Source organism: Acanthaster planci, unplaced genomic scaffold (assembly GCF_054643075.1).
Source record: "Acanthaster planci isolate LZ-2023a unplaced genomic scaffold, COTS_SCS Contig199, whole genome shotgun sequence".
Taxonomy (NCBI): Eukaryota; Metazoa; Echinodermata; class Asteroidea; order Valvatida; family Acanthasteridae; genus Acanthaster; species Acanthaster planci.
The window spans coordinates 11,753-38,968 of NW_028257820.1; the positions used below are offsets into that span (position 1 = coordinate 11,753).

The 27,216-nt window shown below is 39.8% G+C and overlaps 1 long non-coding RNA gene across 1 annotated transcript; it reads right to left on the bottom strand.

Annotated features, from left to right (window-relative positions):
- Nucleotides 1-154: 154 nt before the first annotated feature.
- Nucleotides 155-23,148, bottom strand: LOC147795048 (uncharacterized). The gene is made up of 2 exons (XR_015424162.1): nucleotides 22,793-23,148; nucleotides 155-244 (listed from the first exon to the last, which is right to left on the bottom strand). It is a non-coding gene; the product is annotated as an uncharacterized LOC147795048 (long non-coding RNA).
- Nucleotides 23,149-27,216: the final 4,068 nt, after the last annotated feature.

The window sequence follows — 27,216 nt, forward strand, 5'->3', positions numbered from 1 at the left end:
TACCCTGCAATAGGTGTTCCAAAGTGAATTACTGATGTGATAATGGGAAATGAAACAGCATTTTTTTAAAGAATGCAGGCTGTATGTGTATGTGGATTGCCACTTGAGTTGGAGTTGGTACAGGTGATTTTTTTCTTACAGGTTTACAGTGTTCTTACCTCTTTCTTGCCTTTCTTGTTTTCCTTTTTACCATCCTTTTTAACCTCTTCTTCCTTCTGTTCCTTCTTTTTCTTCTTGATTTCACCTTAGGGATAATTTCAATAAAAAACAAGTTTTCATTCCAACCTTACATCAACTACTACACACAGCTTTCAACAGTTTGTAAGTTAACCACTTCGTGCCGGGGCATTTTTCAACGTTGAGGATGCTGGGCCGGCATGACTATCATTTTTTCCGTTTTCAAAATCCTTCAACAATTCATCATTCCATTTAACAGTCGTTTATAGCCATACGAAGTAATCTTCAGGCACTACTCTAAGTTGACAGGTGACCTTCATTGACGCCCGAATATTTCAGCCAGGCCTGCAGCCTTGTAAACAGAGCCCAGATTGTGCGGTGTTACACAACTGTCTTTTGTTCACGAACCTGGCTCAGTGCACTGCTGACCTCTTTTCAATAGGGGCCAGATTAGCATGCAGCGGTGCTGTGTGGCTCATGGCTGCGGTGGTGGAGAGCTTTTGTCCCCGGTGGTAATCCGCTTGCTCTAAATACCCCAAACCCTGGTATACGGTTTCAAAATAACGCTGGATTATCATCAATTTTGAGAGTGAAAAATGCCGGTAATGCCCAGCAGCCTGGTCTTTTGTTCGGAGTACGGTCTTTTGTAACAGGGCCCTGTTTCCTTTGTCCGAGTTCGGAGACCCCGGCCACACATATAAACCATACGGCTCCGATTTCGGACTCCCCGGCTGGTAGTGGTTAAAGGTAGGTTGCACTACTTCTAAAATCACAAAAATGAGATTGCCAAATAATCCTTGCATATCTTACTTCGAAAAAAACAAAAAGCAACCTTGGTGAGCCTGTACAATATTTCCACCCAGACAGCTGTTGTTTTCAAGAGAACAGAAATTTTGCTCATTTTAAAGAATGGTTGGCCAACCATTATTTAAACATTTGTTTCATTTTAAATATATCCATTAACAGGCACCAATTTTTTTTGTGTGCCGTGTGTACATATGTTGAAGGAGTCTGAATACTAAGCAAAAATACATCAGCCGAAAATTTACAAAATGCATTGAAATCTGAATTGAGGAAAATAAGAGTAAGGTACATGTATAAAGTATAAAAAAGTAGATCCGTTTGACGTTATATTTTATCAAAGAAAAAGGATTTTGTTAATGCAAAAATGTTGCAATCACATAATCCTCCCCGAAGCATCATGGTATAGTCCGAACTGTCAGCAGAGCATGGCTAAGATAACTGCTGTTTCTGAGCTACACAGTGAGAGAGTTTTCCACAGGAGACGCTACGATTTGGAGACACTAAACCTCCTGCATATTCAGATAGAATGTCCTCTATTAGTGAACTGAGAATGGATTTTAGACTTCCACCAGCCACCAGTGAGACTGTGTGGTACAAAGACCCTTGAAAAGATTGAGGTGGCCATCGACAGGTCCGAGAGTGGGAGGTAGCCAGGATCTGGAAAGTCAGCGATGCCAACCCCCAGAGAACCAGGATGCTGGTGGCTTACATGACTGGCCACTCAGGCAGTAGGGATTGCTTCAGCATTGGTCAGAGGTATGTGCTGTTGTTCACATATTGGCTGAAGTGGAAGTACATCAGCTAAAAGGCCTGGTTTGGGAGGACTTCACAGGGCATCCTGCAGGAGGCTGGAAGGGCTTTAATCTGTGAGGTTTCGTCTAAGGCACAGCCATCTATTGCTGTCCGGTTTCCCTACAGCCAAGCCCCTTTTTGGTCAGTAGCTTTTAATCCCCTTCTACTGGCCGAGGTACTGGCACAACATTGTAAGATACATTTATATAGATTCCCTTAGAAATAAATCACTAACTGTGATTATCTTCATGTACTATTGCATGATGATAAGTTTTGGAAAGATTAATAGTAGTGAAGTGTTCACAGATTCCTAGCATCTTCATTTACAGTTGTCCTTATACTCTTGGGATTTTGCATTTCTTATTGTTACTATCCCGTGAGTTTCCTGTTATATTTTCCCTGCCAATCCGTCTCTGGGGATCTCTCACGTTAAGAGATTAAGACAGAACACACGACCACGGTCTTCATCGTCAGCCTGGCATTTTCTTTGTACATCTCTCAGCATTGCCTAGTACTCAGACACTGGGCGCAACATTTTTTCATTACCTTCATGCAGATAAGTGCCAGGTTCAGGTCCAGTGACAACACAAAGTGTGATGGCACTACTCTGGGTTGGAGGAACAGATGTAGAGGGAACGGGAGGTTTGAGTGTGCTGACGGTGGGACGTAAACTTGTTCTGCTGACTAGAAGCACAGGTGTTGTGATGACCGCAGGTTCGGTTGAGCTGACGCTGGGAGTTAAGGGTGTGCTGCTAACTAAAGGCACAGATGAGTTGACAATTGGAGGAACAGGTTTGTTGACAGCTAGAGGTATGGGTGTGCTGACCGCTGGAGAAGCATGTGTTTCGACTGTTGGAGAGATGGGTGTGTTGGGGGCTGAAGGTGTGGTGACCGCTGGAGCTTGAGGATTGGGTGTGCTAGTGGCTGAGGGCACAACAGGTGTGCTGGAGCTTGAGGATTGGGTGTGCTAGTGGCTGAGGGCACTACAGGTGTGCTCAGGTGCCACTGTGCTGGCAACTGGAAGTGGATCAACAGCAGGTGTAAAGCTGCAGAAAAGGCCAGGGGACAGCTGGTTCTGGAGTGCAGTGGTGGGAGCACCTGTTTGTGGAGCCATCTTGAAGATGAAGTATTTCATTGCCTCGAGAAAGCTCTCATTCCAGTTCTGCATGTGTTCCAGTTGCTCCTGTTCAACTCACAAGAACACTTTGGTTGGCCATAGGAGATGATTGCTGGACACCAGTATTAGATGCAGGTTGCGCTGCATTGATGAGATCTAATCTTGAACTTCCTGGCCTCAATGTGGTCTCTGATGCCGGTCAGCGGGATGCCTGTTCAGGTGATTCTCTTCAATATGAAGGAACTGCCTTGTTGGATCATGACTATTGCACAAACTGTGCAGGGTGCAATGAGCAGCAGAGTGGCAGAGAACAGGAATTTGACATCTTAGGTGTCATCTTGAAAAATAACAATTCAGTAAGTAACTTTACCGGCATTGAGGGTGTTGAAAAACTGGAACCTGTTTTCTAATACCTTGAACCGAAGGTTCAACCAATGAGGTACTGTATGGTGATAAAAAAACAGTTGATGCCCAGCAGATAAAGGCACCAGGACGACCTAAGCAATTAAGCTTAATTAAGGCATGAATTTCAGTGTTGTTGAAACTTATGTTAGATCCAACAATGTCTTTTCTCGCTGGCCTGTTTGGCATTTCTAATGGTACAGCCTCAGCAATATTTAACATTTGGATGAAGCTTCTCACCCATGAGCTCAGGCCATTGATTCATTGGTCAAAAAAAGTTTTGGAGACTATTCTTGATAAACTGGGAAAGCAATTCAAGCTCCTGAGATGTACGTTGGAGTGTGCAGAATTAGCATTTGGTCAGATAATAAAACATAATACACTCAAAATCCTCATTGCTATTGCTCTGAATGGGATGACATCTTTCGTTTTTGGATTGTGGGACAGAAGAATGTCCGAATGGAACTTCTTCCATTTCTGAAGAAGTTCCTCAACTGTTACAGGTCGGATGATGGTCTTCTCTTCACACCAAAAATTGTCATCTGAACATAGATTAGTTTCCGGACTGCCATGAGTACTAGTACTTTTCGATGACTTCCTCATTCCCGCTTGAAGGGAACTACGGAGAAAAGGAGGACAGAGAATTCTTTGAAAATTATCCATCGCAAGTGCCCACTGTTGTCGACATTCTAAAGGATCATGGCCTCGCTTCTCCCAAGCAGTGGTCGGAGACATAGTCATCTGCTGGATTAACAGCATATCAGTTACAGATAGAAGTCATGAAGAAAGTAACCGAGGTCAAGAAAAACAAAATCATCATGAGTACACTAAGAAGGCTGATTTGTACTCATCAGATATCAGTCCGTCATCGATGTGAGGGTTGGAGTCAAGAAAAATGACATCAGCAGCAACCACAGGGGTCTTTGAGAGTGAAGTGTCTAGTTGGTCAGTGGAAGACAAGAATAAATTATTTGTAGGAGGTGACCCCTGCATGGATAGACGAACGGCCTTCAAAAGTTTTTCCTGCAGCATGACAATATACACTACCCAGACCACAACTTTGCCACTAGTTATCCCAAGTGGACACATACTTCCTTGAGAATAGTCTGTGAAGCCCACTCCAAAGAGATCACAGTCAACTAGCCCTCCAAGATCAACAGAAAATGCGGAAAGCAGCTAAAACACTCACGAAGATCCCCTTCCCAAACTGCCATTGAAGTACTGTGAAGATGAATTATGCCACGTGCATTACAAATATCCAAGAACTGGTCCTCTCACTGTAAATTTGTCTACAAGACTACAACCTACAACCATCATACCGATATGCTTCCACTTATCAGAGAAGGGACACATAATTTTTGTCTTGTGCGCTCACCATACTTTTGATGCCAAAGGGTAAAGTGCATTCTGAAGGAAGCAAAACTCCAACGAACACAAGCACACATGACGATTTGCCATGTTTTGGTTGTCTTTACAATATCATTTCTTTGTGTTAACATTTCACCAAGTGCATCCGTTTTCATCATCTTCGAATGTACATATTTTGCCATCATTTATCAACATTTGTTAGTCTGCATCGTCTTCGTTACTGTCTGTATCTGTGAACGTTAACCACCACCTAGAGGAGCTGTAAATCCGGTTCCACATTACAGTTTGGTCTGCACCTTTCTGTGCCATCATCAACGCAGCCCCATATCGTCACGCCAGCAATTGTTTCAGGAACCAAACACCTTATTCTTCCATGGGTGAGTCCACATAACAAATTAACTGATCCCCAAATGTCTGACAATGGCCCTGACTAGCAAAAAGGCAGCTTGAAAGTTGTCATGATGATAGAAAGACTGTGGCCTCTGTCTGGACTATCTGCATCGCTACATATGCTCCAGGTGACAGTCAATTTAACATGATCAAACACAGTTGGGCACCTTTGACCATGTGGCTAACTGGCCTTCAGTTGTCTGCAACTTTGGGGGGAGGAGAATAAAACACAAGAGGATCAGACATCTTTGACAGAGAGACAGAAACAAACAAAAAATGCAGCTGTCCTTGACAAGGTAATTCAGGACGTGCATCACTGTCTTCAAGGAAGGACCTTGATTCCTTCCCAATCATTCCAGTAATGATTAAGTCATCCTCAAAACACACCTATGAAGACAATCCTTCATCGAGAAACTTGGTGACTTAAGTTCATCAAAATCCAAGATAATAACTTGCAAAAGAATACAGTTCAACAGACATTCACACTTGAGTTCATCAAGTGTGAAGACCAGCTGTACACTCACAGCATGAGAAGTCCAATCCGCGCTAAAAGGTTAATGACTTTTATACACGAATTTGACGGAGCATGTATATTTTACTCCAAGGCAATCTGACCACGACCGAGGCCATTAATCGGGTTTTAATCAAATTAAAAGAAACATTTTTACAGTCTTACTGAGCAACGCAACATAATATACCATTACCCATCATTACTTCTATCTTACCGTTTGGATTTTACGAGCCCAGAGCTTGTACGCATAATCCAAGTGAGCGAAAATATCCCAGGCTTTGAGAAAAAATAAAATTTTCTAACTATATATTAAAACACAGATGCCAAACCGAAAAACCAACGTCAATTGGTACTTTTGCAAAAACACAATTCATCCATTAATCTGATAGATGCTTGTGATTCTAGACAATGTTTAGATTCTATTCACATTGATCAATGTAACGACCGTAAGAAATGTTAGTATTGTAAATCTTGTGACAAATGCAAAACTTGCGAAAATTGTGTCGCTTGCAAAAAATGCGACACTTGTGAAAATTGTAAAGATTGCATCGATTTTGACAGTTGTTGTAGCATTTCTCATAATTGCATTGAATGTAATAACTGTAACAACTGTAGATATTGCATCAACTGTGAAGATCTAAATGGTGAATCAATTTTCAATATTTGTCATAGACGAAAGTACTGTTTATGGTTGCTACAAAAGACTGAGATTTAGAACACCAGACGAACCCAATCTCGACTTTGAATTTGATTTGGATGTTGACGTAGAAATAACCGCGACTCCACAAGCGCGACCTATGCCTCCAGACGTTTATGCTGCGTAGGCACATTTAATGGACGTGGCAGAATAAGCTGATTTTTTTATGCTCTTCAACAAATAAGTAATTATAAACATGGATGGTTATTACTTGCCATTTGATGGGGAGATTTATGAATTACTTGACATGAAACCTCCACCAGGAGCATAGGTGAAAATAAAAGAAGAATGGCAACACATTGATAAAAGAATAGAAGATGGATTTGTGAATTGCCACGATTGTTCTAGAAGGTTGTCCCCTTATTCAGATTTTGAAGTAGAAAACGTAGGGGGAAATACAATCAGCATTTTGTTTACAAAAAGCCAGAATCTAAGACAAACAAAATATTCAAACAACTAGACATTCAATTGACTACTGAACAAGCGGGTCTCGTTGAAAACAAATCAAACCAAATTTTAGCAGGTAAAATCTCTAGGGGCAAACCACTTGGGGCGTTGGTGGCAGTCTTATTATCAAGACATGACAAAAGAAATGGAAGACAAAAAGTAAAATACCTGTTTGAAATCTCAGAGAAACACTATTCTGATACTGTCAATAAATTCAAAACCGCTATATTATAAAATAGATATGCAAGCACATTCATTCTGTTTATTTGACCCAAAGCAAGCAGACGTTTGAATTAAAAAAATGCCATCGATAATTTACTCAGAGGAGAGAGGCGGGTCCGCACAATGCCCTTGGGAATTCATTAAAAGTTAACGTATAATGCCCTTGGGAATTTAGTAAATTTTAATTTACAATCACCTTGAAACCTAACTTTATATTCTCAACTCTGGAGGAGTCTCATCTTCATAAACAAATACACTTCTGGTTATTGTCATACTCACACTTTAGATCTTCCTCCATGTTTATATTATAGTGTAGCCTATGCTGTCTCATAATTGTTGGATTGAATAATTAAATCTAATCTGAAATGCAATCACGGAACATCATGTTGTACTGAATACATATATTATTCTTTGATTAATCTGTGGTCACTTAGCAGTTTCCTGTCCTCAATTTAAAAGTTGAGCGGACCCACTACGTCAAGGTGGCAACACCCCCCACGTAACCGTGATATTACAAAATCCACTAAAATCGAATGGCAAACTTAAATCAAAGAAGTCCTGCAGAAAGAAGGACGCAGGCGCATAGCACCCAACCCACCAGCACCAAGTCCAGCAAATATTGAATATACTAGTCAAAATGTTATTAAAAGTAAAACAGAAGTACTTGAACTAACAGTGCCGTTGTCAGAATTATAGAGGCAGACACTCTGGTTTTGCTTTATGACATAATAAGAGATTATATTTGAGCTTATGAAGCGGGGAATTTAGAAGAATTTAACGACACTATTGACGAAAAAATAAATGACCTCAAAGAACAAATAGATATGTTTAGAAATCAACATTTAGCTGAAGCATTAAATAAAGAGAAAGAAAAACACGCTAATTTATTTGATGCTTTTCACTCGAGAAAAAAACGACATCTATCAGGAAGCCTGCCAAATTGCCTTGGAATTCATTCGAGAAGGATTTTTAGGTGACGAAAACGATCGTGGAATCTTTGATAAACTCGGAGCCTGACCATGAACAGTCAGTCAATCAATCAATTTCAAGATATTGTTGCAATATGCAAAAACGCTGTTGAATTTTGTGGTTGCGCTGGGTTTATATTTGGAGCCCTCAGACATGGATCTACATATAGGAACGTTTGAAGGCTACAACAACAATCTTCAGATTGCAACGCCTGGCATGCAGACGGGTTATGTTCCAAGTTTAAATAAATCCAAGTGTTGTTCCAGAAGAACCAGAAGTTCTAGAACCAGAACCTAAGCCTGTATCTAAAGTAAACTTACCACCCACGACGCCTAAGCCATTAGACGTTCACAATGAGGAAAAATTGTCATTAACGGTAGGAATGATTGCCATCGCTGGACTTGGCGTTATGTTGTACATGTATAAGGTATTAACTTAAAGTATTAACCAAAAAATAAAAGGCATAAAAAAAATTCCCTTCCTCAATTTCGAGAAACGGAATTATATTTTTTTGCCCCAAATTAATCTATTTACATTTTCTGCACATAAGTCAAAATTGAAACACCGGTACCCACAAATAAAGTCCACAAATATTCAGCGGCCCATCCGAATGCCTTACTCACTACGTTGAATATTCAACTAAGTACACTGCCAATTATACCGGGAAATGCTGCAAGTGCTTTCAGGCCTAATTTCTTCAATACGTTGGCCAAGTTCTGTAATTGCTGTTTGATCTAATTGGTTACGCCTGGTTTTGGAGCCGGTGCAGGTGTCGGTTCTGGACCCAGTGTCGGCTTAGGATCCGGTTCAACATTTGGACTAGGTTTACCAGCAGCCCTGACAGCGGCTACCACTGAGCTTATGATGGTACTCACAGCAAGTGAGAAATCTGTTAAAATACTGACAATTGTCATGTCCTGTTCCTGAAACAAAGTTCTAATTTTTTCACGTAACGTTAAATTGCCATCCATTATCACGTTGATCGTTTCTTTGATGCGATTGATCTGTGTTTGAATCTGATTGGTGTTTCTGTTTATGGCTTCCAATCGGCCTCGCCTTTCAACTTGTAGATCGCTCAACTGACATTAAATTTCTGCACGGTCTCCTTCTGAAGCCACTTCTTCTAATTCGTTTTTGACTTGTTGAATCTTTGCGTCCAACTTGTCCAATTTGCCCTTGTTCAAATCAGTTCCGTTTTAACATCTGTAAAGATTTGTCCAATGCGGCACGTTCTCGGTAGTTTAACCCTTCCGTCTGGACTTCTTGATTTTCAGTAAGCTCTTCTACGATGTCGCTGACTTGGTCTGATATTTTGGGAGCTTCTTTTGGTTTTAAGGTTTATAAGGTTTATAATAAATAAATCAATTTTTAATTGAAGTTACCCGGTATGACACCGCCACGAGCCAGCCCTGCGTAGATAATGTGCCACTGGTAATAGCGGTTATTTTGACAGAGTCTTCCATGGATAATTTATCTAGATCGAGATGTTTAATTTTTAATAGCCTTTTACTGAGCATGGCATATCCCACTGAAATTACTGAAACAACAGCACCATGACCGTATTGGCAATGCCGTTTACGTCAATTGATTTTGTGTTACATTTATTATACTTGTTTTAATATATAGTTGTTTTAATATAAAGTGGTTTTAAATTATTCCATGTCTAAAACTTCTTGTACGGGAGCTGTGGCTTGAACTGTGTGCGGCTGAACAGTTGTTACGGTTGTTTGAGCAGTTGTTGTCGGTTCTTTTGCCAAATGCGATGTTTCATTTTCTTGTTATCTTCCGGCAGGCATTTGCCCTGTTCGACTCATTTTGGATTCTTACTCTTCGTCGCAGTTTGAATTTGTTGCTTCATTTGGCTTTTGGCCAGCCTCCCTGGTGGTTCTTCTGTTGACATATTTTATTAATAGCCAAATGTTTTGTCATTATCAACGTGGCTACAATTGGTGATAGGTAAGCCCCGTATTTATAACAAATTTCACTGAGCAGATGCCCCATCAATTGACTGATTATAGGGTCGTTATTTAAATCCTTGGTAGATCTTCATCCGATTTCAAATCAACGCTGAATCCCAAAAATTCAACAGGGGTTGCAATTCCCAAAAGTCGTGCGTACAGGCTCAAAATCGAATTACCCAAAGTTTTTACGATTTCTTTGCCAAAACAAACTTCATACAAATTGAATAATTTTACTGTTCAGCTGGATTTAAAGATTCGATATCTTTTACGGAATATTCCTTGCCCATATATATTTTTGGACTCGCCTGAGGCAACTACTGAACAGAGTCGGTCTTTGACGTTAGCTTTAGGTTCGGCGAATTCTGGTTTTGCGCTGAGTATGCTTTTGACATTGTCCATTTTATTATACAAGTTTTTTATTATGAGTTTTTTATTATAATTGTTTTTATTATGTAGCTTTTAAATTGACTAAATGGTAACTTTAATTCCCATGTGTAGAACGTCAAGTTAATTGCAATAACTAATTGGATAACTAGTTGAATTAATTCTAGCATAGCTCTCATTCATTTATAACAAAATAAAAAATTGGTGCAACCAGACTATTTCAGCCAAGTTACACCAATTTAAAACAAATTTTAAGCAAATAATAACTAGATTTATATCTACTCATCAGTTGATTTAGGTCTGTTTGATTTCTTCTTGAGGTTGCAGCTCCAACAACATCATACGCAATTAGATTTCATATGGCCTACCGCATTGTCTATTCGTTCTATCAAACACATATCAGATTTTTGCTCCAAAAACATCATAAATTCTTAATCTTAATTTTGCAATCCTCATAACAGTGTTGCAGTCGAGTACTTTCCGAGTACCAACGTTCTCTGCAAAATACTGAACTGGGTAAGAGGGAATAAAGCCAGAGTGCACAGGCATTTGATGGTAAATGTGCAAAGGTAAGATTACAAAATAAATGTTAGACTTCAGACACTCCCAGTTGTTATCAAGATGTATTTTTGCGTTGGGGAGATGTTAATTATATATAACGGGTTTGCCCTTACCCAACGTATATTTATAAGCACTGTATGCTCAGTGCTTGCCCGAGAACTTGCGAAAAAACCTCACAAGCTTACTCGGGTGGGACTCGAACCCACGACCTCCTGCTTACTAGTGCAGATGTCTTAACCACTCGACCACCGAGCTTGCCGGGGTCGGCTGGCCGGTCTGAGTCAAATGAAGCAGCGGGTACCGCGAACTATTATCAAGATGTATTTTTGCGTTGGGGAGATGTTAATTATATATAACGGCCAGCCGACCCCGGCAAGCTCGGTGGTCGAGTGGTTAAGACATCTGCATAAGCAGGAGGTCGTGGGTTCGAGTCCCACCCGAGTAAGCTTGTGAGGTTTTTTCGCAAGTTCTCGGGCAAGCACTGAGCATACAGTGCTTATAAATATACGTTGGGTAAGGGCAAACCCGTTATATATAATTAACATCTCCCCAACGCAAAAATACATCTTGATAATAGTTTGCGGTACCCGCTGCTTCATTTGACTCAGACCGGCCAGCCGACCCCGGCAAGCTCGGTGGTCGAGTGGTTAAGACATCTGCACTAGTAAGCAGGAGGTCGTGGGTTCGAGTCCCACCCGAGTAAGCTTGTGAGGTTTTTTCGCAAGTTCTCGGGCAAGCACTGAGCATACAGTGCTTATAAATATACGTTGGGTAAGGGCAAACCCTTTATATATAACTCCCAGTTGTGTAAAATTTAATATTTAAGGACAAAAGTACTTGGAAAGTACCCAGCTGAGTACTTTCCGAGTACTTTTGTCCTAAAAAGTTAATTTTAATCAAACAGTGATGGTCTGAAGTCATCATGTTGCTTTGTAATCTTACCTTTATGCACGTACCATCAAATGCCGATGTACTTCAGCTTTGTTCCCTCCTAACTAGTTAAATATTTGTTAGAGAACTTGGTTCTCGAAAAGTACTTGACTACATCACTGCGTCATAATAATAATAATATAATAATAAAATGGTCTGGGTCAAATCAGTTATATTTCTTATCATTTTGATGACAGTTAGTAATCCAAATACAGGAAAAAGATAATCAATGACTCGCGGTGTCATGTTGCTGGTAGCGACGTTTCGGCTGCTGGTGAGTTGCCTGATGAAGGCTAGCAGCACCAGCAGCCAAAACGTCGCTACCAGCAACACGACACTGCAAGTCATCGATTACCTTTTTCCTGTATTTGTCATCCACCGCAGTGATTATGTTTATCTCTTCTAGTTAATAATACATTTACTCGTAATTTTAATTGGATCACTGCAAATTTTACATTCGTTTCTTATGCTCACAAATTGAAGATCCATTGCACTGAATGCATTGGTGTCTTTGTTTCTTATGCTCACAAATTGAAGATCCACCGCAATCTCTGCACTTGTCTATTTGCCGGCCATGCTCACATTTACAACGCGTATTGTAAATTTTTGCTGAATCATTACATTGAATACAACTTGTACACAATTTGCCATTTGAAAAACTTTGAAAAATTCCAAATCTTTCTCTTTGTGACAGCGGTTAGAGACTTTCGTTCCCATCTTTATTTATAATATACACTATTATATTTTTTATTTTTATTGGAGTGAATAACTTACAGGAACTTCCGTGTTTAAAATCAACTTTGAAAATTTCACGTCTCGCAAATGCTGTTTTGAATTGATCCCGTTTTTCATCGGGTATAACATTATTTTCATCTAGCGCTTGTTCAAACAAATTTTGATCCTTACAATGGAACAATGCGATCCATGCCTTATTTTTGCAATAAGTCTTCTACCACCGAATTTATATTTCTGTGTCAATAGCCAGCACGAATGCAAATAATGCTGGCCATTGAACGCCGTGTTGCTGCCTTTAGACTTTTTACGATATTCAATAAATTGATCAGCGGCACAATCGTCTATGATGAACAAAGTATTCACACCGTCAAACGCTTTTTTGTAAAGTTCCAGCACTATGTTTAACTCAAGTTTTTCACGGTCTAAATCGCATAGGTATACATTTTTGTTGGTAAATATCCATAGTCGTTCTAAATAAGTTTTATTTTTACTTAGTGTTGGGCATATGATCACAATCACTTCAAATGCAAATCGATACTCAGTTTCCAAGAGGTCGAAGATCAATTGGGTTTTACCAATGCCAGTTTTGCCCACGATTAAAGCACAATGCGGATTTTTATACATATTTTAACTCATACTCATTTTAATAAATCAAATTTAATTAAAGTCTTAAATTTTCCGTCCTCTACTGTCAACTGTGCATCCGTTATAAAAAATGTGCACATATACAAGGGCCCCCACAGTTTCTGCTTTTCGCTCCATTTGTATCGATAAGCCACCACCAGAACCAAAAGGCCTGCCTGACCCATGAGCCGAATTGTTATCCGAACTGCAGAAATCGAGCCCAAGGCCAAATTTGTCTTTAAGATAGCTGCCTAGGTCAACGCCGGTTAAATTAGATCTTTCACAATTCCTCGCCCCGACTCGGTGTCCAAATCGCCGAAGAATTTGCTAATTTTGTAAAATTGTAAAAATGCTGATATCCGAACAGCCCTTGCGAATATAATTGATTAGGTTTGCCTTCGACTGTGATGCTGGTTTTAATTACATGCTTATTATAAAATTTCTGTGGATTTTTAATGGTGGGATCTTTGAACAGAATCAAAACACCTTTCAGACTTTTAATCTCTTGATCAATGTTGATGTACCACAAAGTGTCCGATTTATTAATGGCTTGTTTTTTTCAGGAATGAATCTGGTCAAACAAATAATAAACGGTGCCATTGTGTTTACTTCTCAAAGCTTGTGCCAGGTCGCGATTGGTCACAGCTTCATATTCCAAAGTTAAATCGTAATTGCGTACTCTGCAGCCGTGTCTGTCGATTTGACAACTTTGTCATGGTCATTAAATGTCAATTGATATGTCAACGATTCTTTAAAACCCCATAGTTAAAAAGGCCCATGATCTGTCAATAGAGGCATATCTAACGGAACAGCATATAGATTTTTATAAGCATTGGCAATCGCTTTATCTTTACCATCATCTGCTAATGTATTTGCATCGACTGCGGAAAATCGCAGCCAAAGTAAGCCATGTTTTTAGTCTGTGTCAGGGGCAGCCAATTGTCTTTAACATTGTGGAATATATCAGCATCGTGGTAACTGATAATTTTGTAAATCGACGTTGATTTCCGACACCAAATTATGTGCCATGTTGTTGTAAACGGTACAGTTGTCATCCAATGCCCCGTCAAGTTCGAGTTCGAAAGCGAGTTTTGCGGTACCAGGCACAACATAGTCGTCTACACCCAATGCAGGGAACTTGATGTTCAATGTGTGACCTGCAGTGATTGTGCTTGGGTTATGTGTAATGGTGATTTCTCGTCGTTCGCTCTCGATAGCTCAGGGCATTTTCAACTGGCGGCTGGGATTTAATTTTTTTGTGTATTGGCTCGACATATTTCATTATAAACGTTTTTTATTTTAAGTTCCTTACTTCCACATCACAAAGATTAATGACAACACGATTAAAGACACACCTGCTGCAAAAAATAAGTCTAGAGTTCTCTTACGAAAAGTTTCAGCTTCCATTTCTGCTAATCGTCGTCGCTAATCTCTAAAAGCATGTCCACGTGATGATCAATGTCGGCTCGCATGTCGCCTGGCATTCCTTCGATGTTTGTTTGATCGGCTTGAATTTCTGTTAATATATCTTAGATTTTTTGGTCCATATTTTAAAACACATATTTTAAAATGGCGAGTGCTTTAATGATGGTCAGAGGAGCTATAATAAATGCTTTGGCAATTCATGGGCTCCAACTTTTTATTCAGTAGTTTATCTAAAAATAAGGTTGATGAACAACATGACCGTAAACAGAATGTAAACAACATGACCTTGCCCTGGAACGATTGGCACAAGCAAAACAGGCCTGGGAACAAAATCATGTGCATTTGTTTCTTATCGAATGCATGAGGCAAGAGCATGCGAGTCAAACTACATTTGTCAACGTGGACAAAGCGTTGCATGCTTATTCTGAATTGACGGGTAAACAGGTGTTGCCCTCGCCGCCGGAGCCCAAGTTGTCAGATATTTACGTGCCTTCGGAAGATCAGAAAATTTGCAAATTGGTGTGGATTCTCGGCGGAATCGCTTTAGTCGGGTTATTGACGTATCAGTTTAGTTAAGTTTCACTTTATCTTAAAGTGGAAAGAGAATTTTCAAAATTATTTTACAGCCCCAAAGGCTATTGGCGTGTGCCAAAAGCGCTGTGGATCATTTATATCAAAAGACCGGTGCCGATAAGTCCACAGTAAGAACCTGGCTAAAAAAGCAAGCCATTTGGCAAATTTATTTACCTGCCCCCGGGTATGTGTCCAGGCCGAGTACTTTACAATTGGAATTGGTCAAACCCAATTATGCGCATCAGATGGACATATTGTATTTGCCTGGGAGTGCACCAGAAAAGGTCCAAGGGTTAACCACTACCAGTCGGGGACTCCGAAATCGGAGCCGTATGGTTTATATGTGTGGCCGGGGTCTCCGAACTCAGACAAAGGAAACAGGGCCCTGTTACAAAAGACCGAACTCCGAACAAAAGACCAGGCTGCTGGGCATTACCGGCATTTTTCACTCTCAAAAGTGGTGATAATCCAGCGTTATTTTGAAACTGTATACCAGGGTTTGGGGCATTGAGAGCAAGCGGATTACCACTGGGGACAAAAGCCCTCCACCACCGCAGCGATGAGCCACACAGCACCGCTGCACGCTAATCTGGCCCCTATTGAAAAGAGGTCAGCAGTGCACTGAGCCAGGTGCGTGAACAAAAGACAGTTGTATAACACCGCACAATCTGGGCTCTGTTTACAAGGCTGCAGGCCTGGCTGAAATACTCGGGCGTCAATGAAGGTCACCTGTCAACTTAGAGTAGTGCCTACAGATTACTTTGTGCGGCTATAAACGACCGTTAAATGAAATGATGAATTTTTGAAGGATTTTGAAAACGGAAAATATGATAGTCATGCCAGCCCAGCATCATCAACGTTGAAAAGTGCCCCGGCACAAAGTGGTTAAGACTTATAAATACGCTTTGACGTGGGTTCCAGGTATAAAGAAGCTGAACCTTTGACGAGTAAAACAGCCGAGCAAAGCGCAGCAGCTATAAAACTGATCTACAACAGATCACCTTTGACTTGGCCTAAAATAATAATGGTAGATTCGGGGTCAGAAATGAAAGGCAAATTTTAAAAAGTCTTGACCAAAAACAAGGTCGAAATTCAAGTAGGCGAACCCTGTGTTCATGGGTCACAAGGAATAGTCGAACGGTTCAACAGGACTTTGGCTGACAGGTTGTTTGGTCATCAATACGCTCAGGAAATGTTAAACGTCGGTACGCAAAACATGGGATGGGTCGAACATTTGCCACAAGTTATAAAGCGTTAAACAAAGAAAAGACCCGATTAATTGATGCAGTTCCCGAGGAAGCTGTCAAGTTGGACTGTGTGAAGCAATTACCGGCTGCTCCTGTCCCCAAAAGGAGAGAAATCGAACTACCTACAGATGCAGTTGTTAGGTACCTATATTACTCAGGTGAGCAAGAAGGCGGCACTGTTAAAAGGGCAACAGATCTGATTTGGAGCGTCAACTTGAAAAACGCACGAGTCAATTTAAATGGGTCAGTGGCCGGAAGTTGAAAATGAGGCCAACGTTGTATTATCTGCTAAACGGCCCCAAGCGTTCTTTTGCACGAGAAGAACTTCAAGTTGCCCTGCGGATACCGAATTACCTCCTAAGGAATAGGCAAAGGTGTTATCATTTTACCGTTTTTAAAATTTTAAATTTAGTTGCGTAAAAACCAAGTTGAGGGTTTCTTCTGTTTTCACAGTCTGAAGTAAATATCCATTGGTAATTGGAAAGGTCGAATAACTTGTGCTGTTGATGTAAATAACCCTGTAAGTCATCGATTTGAATTTCAACAAGCAGGCTGTCGGTGTCTCTATATACAAAAAAACAAACATCGGGGCCAAAGCCCACTTTCAATGTATTGTAATAGAAATCGTACATTAACGTTTTGGATAAATCAAACACGCTTACGTCACAATAAATGGGCTTATTCAATGGGGTTATTATGCAATACATTTTGACAAACAATAGATTGCACTCTTTAAACGGTGTAGTCAATTTATAGCGTGGTTTAGAAATCAATCAATTGAATCGATTGATGCCCTGTAGGTCTCTCAGCAGGTATCCGTTGATTCGATCTCTCACGTTTTCCATCGTCTTGCCAAATATCGAGTAGTTCGTCAATTTGAAAAAGTCTTTCTCGAAATCTGACTTGTCGTGGAGTTTTGTAATTCATGCGTCCATTGAAGGAGCTTTGGATCAGCAAATGTTTCGTTAATTGTGTGAACTTCTCACGATAGTGATTTTACGAAATGAATGGCTGCGTCTTGGCTGCAGTATGTTTCGCGACTCGCGCACACACTTTTACATCGTACGACAGCGTAAGAATTGCCGCGTATTGACTTGTTCAGGCGTAAGCGATTCTAACACAGATTCAAAGTCAGCATATATGACAAAGAGGACGTCTTGTTTATTTTTGTAGTTTTCAAACTTGAGAATACGTTCGCCCTTTAGAGGGAATTCGACTTTGCAAGGTGCTGTGTCCATTCCTTGGCAATCTTCTCTGTGTTGGTTTAGTTTTGTTCTGTTTGAAAGTGAGACAATCAATTAAAACACCAATATGATTTACCGTTGTGATTGTTGACGTCGTCCATAAACCGACAGAAACTTTTAATCCAACAAAAGTGGGCTGTTTCACCTCAATTGAAATAAAGTGAATTGACTGGCTTGCCTGTGTTTAGTTTTGTGAAGTATATAGATGCCATCTTTTCCAGTGTAACCCAATACGTTAAGTGCTAAGTTGTTTTGCTATTCGATGCGTGGAATCTGTGAAATCGGAGTGGGAAAGTCCACGTTTTTAAAGCTTAAGCTGTAGCCTAATGTGTACATTGACGTTCTCTTATTGTGTATTTTATAACTTGGGTTATAGTTGCTAGCTGATGTTTGACGTCAGAATATAATCTTAGAGCCATTCTTAACGCCCAGCAAATGCATTGATTATCTTTTTTGTTTTGAATGTTGATGATTGCTGTTTTAACTGCCAGTTCTTCAGGTAATGGAGTGTAAGTCGCTCCTACTGGGTAATAGTGTGCCACGTTGATATAAAACTTAACGACTTTATCAAATACCCTGCCAGAGCCTTGTTGTTTGTAAGCTTTGATGTCTGTTATATATTATAAACACCGATTTTAGTTTCTTCCAGTTTTTCTAATTTCAGCTGGACTTTGATCGAAGTCTGTAATTTGGGTGTTGAAGACCCTAGAAATTCTTTGTGAACAGTGATTGCTACCGCTGGGTAGCTGATAACTCACTGCGACATACTGGAGTAAATAAATGATGGAAAAGATGCACAGAGGAGATGCACAGTTCTCTTCAATAGCCATCAGGAGTCAGCGAGTGATCCCCACAGATACGCTCAAAAATTCTGAATCGGCGGGTGGTTATTTGGCATAAGTCAGATGTTTTTAAAGTCAGTTATGACATTTTGAGGTTCCGGTAGTAGAGAACAAATACCCAAAATACGAACTGCGATTAGTCGTAGTGGTTCCTAGTCCTCTGGACCAGCCAGTTTCTTTCAGTTTTCTTGTCACATATTTTTGGAGAATTTGAGTTAGTTAGTGATTCTGTTTATTGTTAAGAGAGGCACTTTGAGGATGTAAAGACGTATACATGGCATTATGAAAATGAATGTCATTGTTGAATTGAAATTGAATTAAAGCAGATTTTCTGTATCATTGGAATATCAGAACAAACACTAAATTATCAAAGTTTAAAGGAACCTGGAAAAAGAAATATTTTACTAAAGCCCCTTGAAATTGCATCTCTGAGTTTCAATTAACCTCATTTTAAATTTTTGTTTTTGCAATTTTAACCCATATTCTGATGCATATTGGGTTTTTATGCTAATACATATTTGCATATTCATGAGCAGAACTATGATGTCATCCAAGCCACTGAATCTCAAAGTTGCACTGATTCGGGTACAGAAAGTTTCTAGATCTTTTTTAACCACTGCTATGCCGGATTTTATTTTCTTTCGCAAATTATTGCCCTGTAAGTATATGGCAATAATCCAGCAAAAATCCTTTTCACAGATATGTTCCTCATATGTTCCTCCATCAAGTATTTTCTGTGTAACTCTTTCCATGCTGGGTACAGCGTGTGTGGCACGACTAGTCGGTAGATGGCGCTTCGTCTTATATATTTTATGTTTGGTCTGGTGTCGAGATGGCGGCGCTTCATCCTATTTATTAGTTTCGTTCTATATGTATGTTACTTTCGTTCTATAGCTATTAGTTTTGTCCTATATGTATTAATTTCATCATATATGTATTATTTCTGTTTGATTTTTTTGTACTAAGGAACTCATAAAGAGCGCCTCATAGTTGACGAAGGCTTTCTGGAGGGGCCAATCAAAACTACTAGGTTATCACCGGCGGGAAGTGTGTATTTGGCATGGTATTTGGCCTTGTAGCATTCTCTGTTGGTGCGGGGAATAAACTAATTTGTTCCATTCTTTGTTGGTGTGTGGAATAGAAGTAGAAAGCCACACATACAGTTAATGGTTTGTTCTTCGTAGAGAAGAGCTAGTCAACCACATTCCATTCTTGGTTGGTGTGAGGAACGAGATAATTTTGCAAGTGAAGTAGAAGTTTCACAGGTGTGTTATGTCAACCAAGAGCTAGTGTACATGTACCAAGAGTCGAGAGCGATGTTGGTGTTCATAATGCTCAGGTGAACAGTGGTAAACACGGACTGACCCAGCTTTCTTGTGGTTACGTTTTATGTGATTGACCAGCAGCTGATGAAAACCACACATGCATTCAAATAGGCTCCACGTACTACCCATTGTACATCCTATTAGCATTTTAGTAAACCACACAGTAAATTGGGCAGCCTTGTGCGTGAGTTAGTCAGCAACACAGCGGGTTGTAGTTGTTCTAATCAGTCATATAGCAGATTTAATAAATCATAAAATGGTTCTACTTCAGTTCACATTCATTACCATTCAATTACTTTTGTTGCATGTACAACAAACCAGAATTATTTTGTATGTTCCGAAACTAGAGGTCCAGTCACATTCATTTGGTGAATTATTTTGCAGGTTAAGCAATCAATCCCTTCGGCGGTACATTTCCCCAAATGGGCCTACATCACTTTGCCTTGAGGCTGCTTTGTTAGTATCTTGTCCAAAGAAGACACAAATTCAGGAAATTTCGCCACAGTAAAAAAAAAACACTCATGGGCAGCTCGGCCTTTTCTGTTTGCCGGTCATCTAGAATACGTCTAGAACACTGGTTGTGAGTTTGGCAGTGCCATAGGTTTGAGTCACCGGCCGTCCGTAAGGTTGAAGCTAGACCTAGTCAGCTTCAGTGTAGCACCCTCATAACTATTTAATTATCACCACGTAATAATTAAGTTAATTACTAAGATTTGAAGTGATGACTTAAGTGACCAATTATAAATCACAATGGATTCACCTATAAGAGGTTCTGTCACAATGCATGTATTATGACAGAACTCTTTATACTTGGTGGTACACAGATCTATTGCTTTGCAAGGTTTGAAGAATCTTACTGTATTAGATATAGGCACATAGTCCTATGTGCACTGCCCTAGACAGCGGACACAGTTCCTAGCAGATGTTATACTTTCTGCACTCAGCCCAACTCTTTATGCAAAAGGTGGGATCACAAGCATGTATGCAGCTTTTCGTGGTTAGAAGAATGCTGTAAAATCTGCACTGCCATATTCATGGTTCCAGAGAGCTGCCACAGATCCCCACAAATCTGCACCAGTTTGCATTCAACTGCCCCCCTTTTCTTGCAATTATGACAGTTTGAAAATTGAAGGTTTCACAAAAGGAGGATTCTGAAGAGGATTCTAGCACTAATTATTCATAAAGTGGGCCAATCAGAGTTACTGTGCACTAACTGGTAGCCAATCACAGTCCACTGTTTTAGCCAATCAGGCAAGGGGTCAGATTATTTCTGTAAGGCAATGCTATTTTAGGAGGGAAATTCTCATGTAAGGATCATTCTGTCACAGCTTGTTGGGCAAGCTGGGTCAATTTGCCCACCATCACCCCAGCACCTGCCTTTTTGAAGAATATTTAATTATAATGGCGTTTCTAACCCCTTTGCGCTGGGACGCGGCAAGACCCACCGTAAAAATTGAGATCCTCAACCCGCTTTTCAGCTATTATTCCCGGCCCATGCTCGAGCAAACACGGTGAAAGAAGGCAGACCCTGGCTCTTGTATATATGGTCATTGGCCTTTGTGTGTAGCCCAGAAATGAAAAGACCAAATTTGCATCATAATCACCAGCTTCACAATAGTCCCCACTTTGAAAAAAGGCAACAGGAATGTGGAAGTGTGAGTAGATCCGCATGCTACCGAACAATCAGCCTTTTCACCGTGTAATTCAAAGCGTGCAGAGCACGCAGGGCCACAAACCGAGAATTTGCGGTTTGACAGGTGGCCTTCGTGGCCAAGCAAGGCTGGAATTCTTGGAGTCGGCTTTCAGAAAGAAATTCCTGTTATCAAGGGGTTAACAGGATTCGAAGATAGCCACTTCCTTATACATACAAGATGTGGCATGTATCTTTACTGTTATGATACATTGTACATGTATGTACCAATGAAGTTATTGTTGACATTGATGTTTGCCATAATACACTGTAATTTGTAAGGGGTCAGCCACACCCTCTTATATACCCAAGGGGGTGGGGTGCTGTGTGTTCCATGGCACAACCAGCGCTGACCCTAAAAGGTTGGATGGATCATTCTATTATTTCATGATTGTTCCTGGGGCCTAGGAGCCCATTCATTTATGATTGGCCTGTAAGCCAAATGACAATAGATGTACCGGTACATGTACATCGGATCTGGCAGTCCTATGTTTGTTTGATGTATGTTTTGGGGCCTACCAGCCTATATGACTGTAACCAGCTTGCCCAAAACAGATTCGGTATCTGGCAAAATAATAAATAATAGATGCTGTGGCAAGAGTCAGGAAAATAATTTGTCTGGAAGTTTGTTAATTTGTGAGTCCGAGTTTAATTACCTGCATAGGATTCACCAAATTAGGAAAGAGTGTTATCAATAAACAAAAGACAAATCAGACAAATCCGGGCATCTGTAACTGTAGCACTTGGACATGAGGATTTCCCCAGAACACTAAACATGGTAACAACATTGCCAGATACTTTTTTGGCACCTAGCAACAGACTGCCTCCAAACCAACCTGTCCCCCTGGTTGCCTTTTCAGCTGCACACTGGGTCGGCCAAGAGGAAGCCTGAGTCTCTATTGACAGTGACTGCCACAGTATAAAATACACAACAGATCAGATATATAACATAGAAGCAAATAGAAACTTGCAGCATTCTAGGGTGTGAAAATACATGTCTCATCACTCTGACAGCAGGAGAAAGAAGGGCAATTACAGGCGTGGCACTGCAATGCATAGTTGGAGGCAGAAGGTCACTACAGTTGATAAAACTTTTGCAAGTGGTCCGACAGCACTGGGGAAATATGTACAGGTAGATGCTTTTTGTTCAATGAATGCGCGCTATAGATTTGTTACATTTAGTTTACAGAAATAATGTTGGTTAACATTTAAAAAAATTGTTTTGTCATCCTGTTGTTTAAAGACATGGTAATAATTTATAAATATTAATAACTATGCCATAATTATATAATTTTCAATAATGATTTAATGAACATGTCAATTAAAAAACAGGGAGGGGCTTGTCAAACACATACCTCCTCTTAGATGGTCATTAGCACCAAGAACTGCAACGGTTGATTGTTCAATGGCATCAGCAGTACACAGCAATCACCCAGTGGCACAGTGGTGGTACAGAAATCAGATAAACAGGAAATGAAGAGGAGCACAATGTTAGTTAGATTTTTGTGTATGCATTTTCTTGTCCATGCTGTTTTTTTTTAGAAGAACCCCCTCTTCTCCCTGGAGTGGTATCCACCCTTTCCAAATTGTTTATTCTGGCCCGTACTTCCTATAGCAGTACGTTTTGCAACTAAAAGTCACTCAGCAGGCTAACAACACACAGGCAAGACATATGTAAGCTCTTCTTTGCTCAATGTTTCCATTCATTCACTCACCATGATAAAGTGTCTGCTTCGTTTTTGGTAAATTTTCTGACTTTCCAATAATGTTCGTTATAATTGTTAACATTTTTAAGATACTCTTGTTGTCTAATTTCATTATCTTTTTTGTTTTGAACCACCAAAGATAGCATAATTAGCTTCCTGTCACAGAGTGTTCTATGGAATTCCATAGCTGCCCTTGTGCGTCGCCCGCCGTGCGTTACCCGTCATTCGTTGCCCGTCTTTTTTTATCATGCTTGCGCAGTGCTATTTTTCACTTCGACCATTGATCTTTTTACATACTTGTTCATCCGCCATGCCTGTCTGTCCTTCCATGATATCCCAACAGATCATGACCCCAGAAATACAAGAGTAACTTTGAACTGAATTTATATAAGTTACTTACATTGTTTGATTCCTTAATATGTTTTATAAGAGACAAACTGATTCAACATTATTTTGAGGGCGGGTATACCTACGATGCGATTTGCTGTATACTCCAAATCAGACATGACTTGAGTTGCACATAGGCACACAGAAGTCTTTTAAACAGTAATGTCACTTTGCTAGCCCCATAAATAGCGCTGACATGCTGGACTACCTGTGCTCACTGGCCTATCCACCATGGCATACATGTACACACCCACAAAGGCCAATATTTTCTGAAAATTAAACCAAGAGACAATTGTCCCCATAACATTCAATAAACAGTTACTTATCCACAGCACAATTGACAAAACAATTTGCTGTCTAGTATTTGTGGATTTCAAGGTAAAATTGCGGGGAAAAAATGAAATGTCTGTATCGCCTGGCAGAGTTAATTCTAGAATTTCATGAAAACAAATCAGTACATTTTTACAGTAGGCAAGAGTGAATTGTACTGCGGATAAGTTTGCCTCAACATTTTTGCGGGAAAAACAATTTTCCCTAAAAACACTTGGTTGAATTCTCCAAAAAGGCAGTGCGCGACAGATGACGCACGATGGCAGATATGGAATTCCATAGCGTTCCCCCTGCTGGCTGCACATGCCATGAGTAAATGTTTGGGCTGAAGCTCTGGACTGCTGGTCCTTGATTACTATTCTCTGTTGACAGGAATAGAACTTGTTACGATATTCTCTATCTTGTTTAACTGGATATTCATCATTTCGAACTGAATGGGTGCTTGTGCAGTCTTGAGATACCAAACATTTTTATGTTTCATTGTATCATGCATATAAGAAAACAAATTTCTTGTGTTTTTCTTTATCGTGACAGTTATAATAAATTAAATTAAATTGAATTAAATTGATTTCCCATTTTAAGTCCAGTGCAGACATTCCATGAAGTTTTCTTCTCGGTTAATTTGTATGTATATGTCTTTGACCCTGTAATATAAATTTTGTTACAGCAGTTTGTTCAAGTTTTAATTGTTTGTCTGTATTGAAGTTTACTATAATTTTTTAACCACTGTGTTATGATTCTTTTCTTATATTTTTGGCTTATGTTCATATTTTCTGGGCTTGTGATTTACCCTTGTTGACTTCAGGTATACAGACTTGCTGTATACAAAGGCATCCACACACCACAGATGATGCCTTAACTTGTTACTTAAAGCATGGACCATTTAAAGGTAGGTTACACCATTGGTAAAATCCCAAAAATCAGATGACTGTGTAATCCAGGAATATCTTACTTGAAAGTGCATAACAGCCTCAGTCTATATATACCAGCAGAAATTCACCAAACACATTGGAAACTGAAATTAGAGGAAACTCAGTGTATTAAGGAATAAAGTAGAATATAAACTGGATCAGTGTAAAGTTAAAATTTATTTAAGGAAAGGATTTTCTTAAGTAAAAACGTTGCAAATTCAAAATCACCCCCAGAGCATAATGCTATCGTCCAAATATGATGGCTGTTTCCATCTGCCCAGTGAGAGGATTTTTGTCAACAAAGAGTATGATTTCCACATGTTAAACCTCACGTATTTCAAGACATAATTTCCTTGTTGCCCGTATCAGTCGAAAACTAAGAATGGAGTTTTTAGACTTTCAGTGACAAACAAACTCATGCGAAAGTGTTTATTATTAGCACAATTATGAACGCTCGTGTAAATACTCGTTTGTTGCGTGTCACAGACACTAGTCGACTGCATACACGTAATTTTATATAACAGTTTTGCTCTTACCCAACGTAAATAAGCACTGTATGCTCAGTGCTTGTCCGAGAGCTTGCAAAAAACTCACAAGCTTACTCGGGTGGGACTCGAACCCACGACCTCCTGCTAACTAGTGCAGATGTCTCAACCACAGAGCTTACTGAGCTTAAAAAAAAAATAATAATCTTGAAAATAGTTCGTGGTACCCGCTGCTTCACTTGACTCGGACTGGCCAGCCGACCCTGATAAGCTCGATGGTCGGGTGGTTAAGACATCTGCACTAGTAAGCAGGAGGTCATGGGTTTGAGTCTCACCCGAGTAAGCTTGTGAGGTTTTTTCGCAAGCTCTCGGACAAGCACTGAGCATACAGTGCTTATTAATATATGTTGGGTAAAGGTAAAACCCGTTACAAAAAAATTAACATCTCCCCAACGCAAAAAAAAAAATACATCTTGCATACATGTACTTCACTCCTGGATGAATTTTTTCATACATTGTTGAGGAGGCACACTACTCTAAGGTAAATTCAATGATTACTCTTGGCCGTGGAAAACTGCTCTTTCATAAAGGGAAAGAGAACCTGTCATGCCTGTTCGTCACCATGACACCGGGTGTTGTTCACTTACTATGAATGCCCAGTACTTCATTGATTTTACGCAAGATAAATTACAAGATCTTCAATTTATTCATTGAAAATGCCACACTGTTTTCGAAAAGCAGTCGACTCAAACATGAAACAAGTGGAATGTAAGTTGCAGAGAATCTTATCCATATGCTGTCGGGTTTAATTTGAAATTGCATGATGTATTCCTGGGGGATTTGCAAGATTTTCTGTTTCCAAAATTCTTCACAAATTCATAACTTTATTAACTAGACATTTATACCCACACAAATGACCGTCTGGTGTCTACTCTAATCTGACAGACAGGGCGTGACATCTAGTCATGCCCAAGTATTTCAGCCAGGCCTGCTACCGTGAAAAGAAAGCCCAGATTGTGCAGTGTTACATAATTTTCTTTTGTTCCTGAAACTGGCCCAGTGTGCTGCTGGCATCTTTTCAAATGTGGACCAGATTAGCGTGCAGCGGTATTGATCGCTCATCCCTGGAGCGCTAGAGCGATTTTGTCCCTGGTAGTAATCCACTTGCATTGAATACCACAAAAATTGGTATAATCATTCAAAACAATGACGGATTTCCTCCGCGATTGACAACTGAAAAAATGTTGGCAATTTCCAGCAGCCCAGTCTTTTGTTGAGTATAGTCTTTCCTACATGGCCAAGCTCCTTTTTCCGATTTCGGGCACCCTGGCTTTGCTTATAAAGCCAAAGTCTCTGGTTCTGGGCACCTCAGCACAAAGTGGTTATAAACCTTAATCTGCCATTCTTATGAAATTGTGACTCAAAAAAAAAACCCCAAGGGTGTACCCCACCTTTAAACAGGGATATCCAACTGCAAGCAGCTCCGCTGCAAAAAACATGTGTGATCTTGGTTTCATGTGTGTTTATATGGAGTGTTCTCAACTGTTCTCAAGAAAACTTGCTACCACATGATGTGCATTGTCCATAAATTTCAATAAACTTGTTTTATTTTCATGAACAATTTTATTTATCACTTTTAAATAGAAAAGAAGTACATGCAGTACTTTAGATCAAGTTCATGATTTTCTTTCTTGCCTTTTTAGAAGAAATAAATCAGTTTGATTTTCAGATAAATCCTCAGAGCACGCATATTTGGGGCTATCATTTTGAATCCACTAGTCCTGACTGCCGTATACATTTTATAACCAAATTCACAAAACTATTGAACATTTTTCTCGAAAGTGGCTCAGTATTATTGTTTCATTCTTTTTTTTTAGGACATAGTTGCACATTTGAAGACTCTGGTATGTTTTTGACTTATATAATCAGCTAAAATTATTCTAAAAGATATGAACAAGTA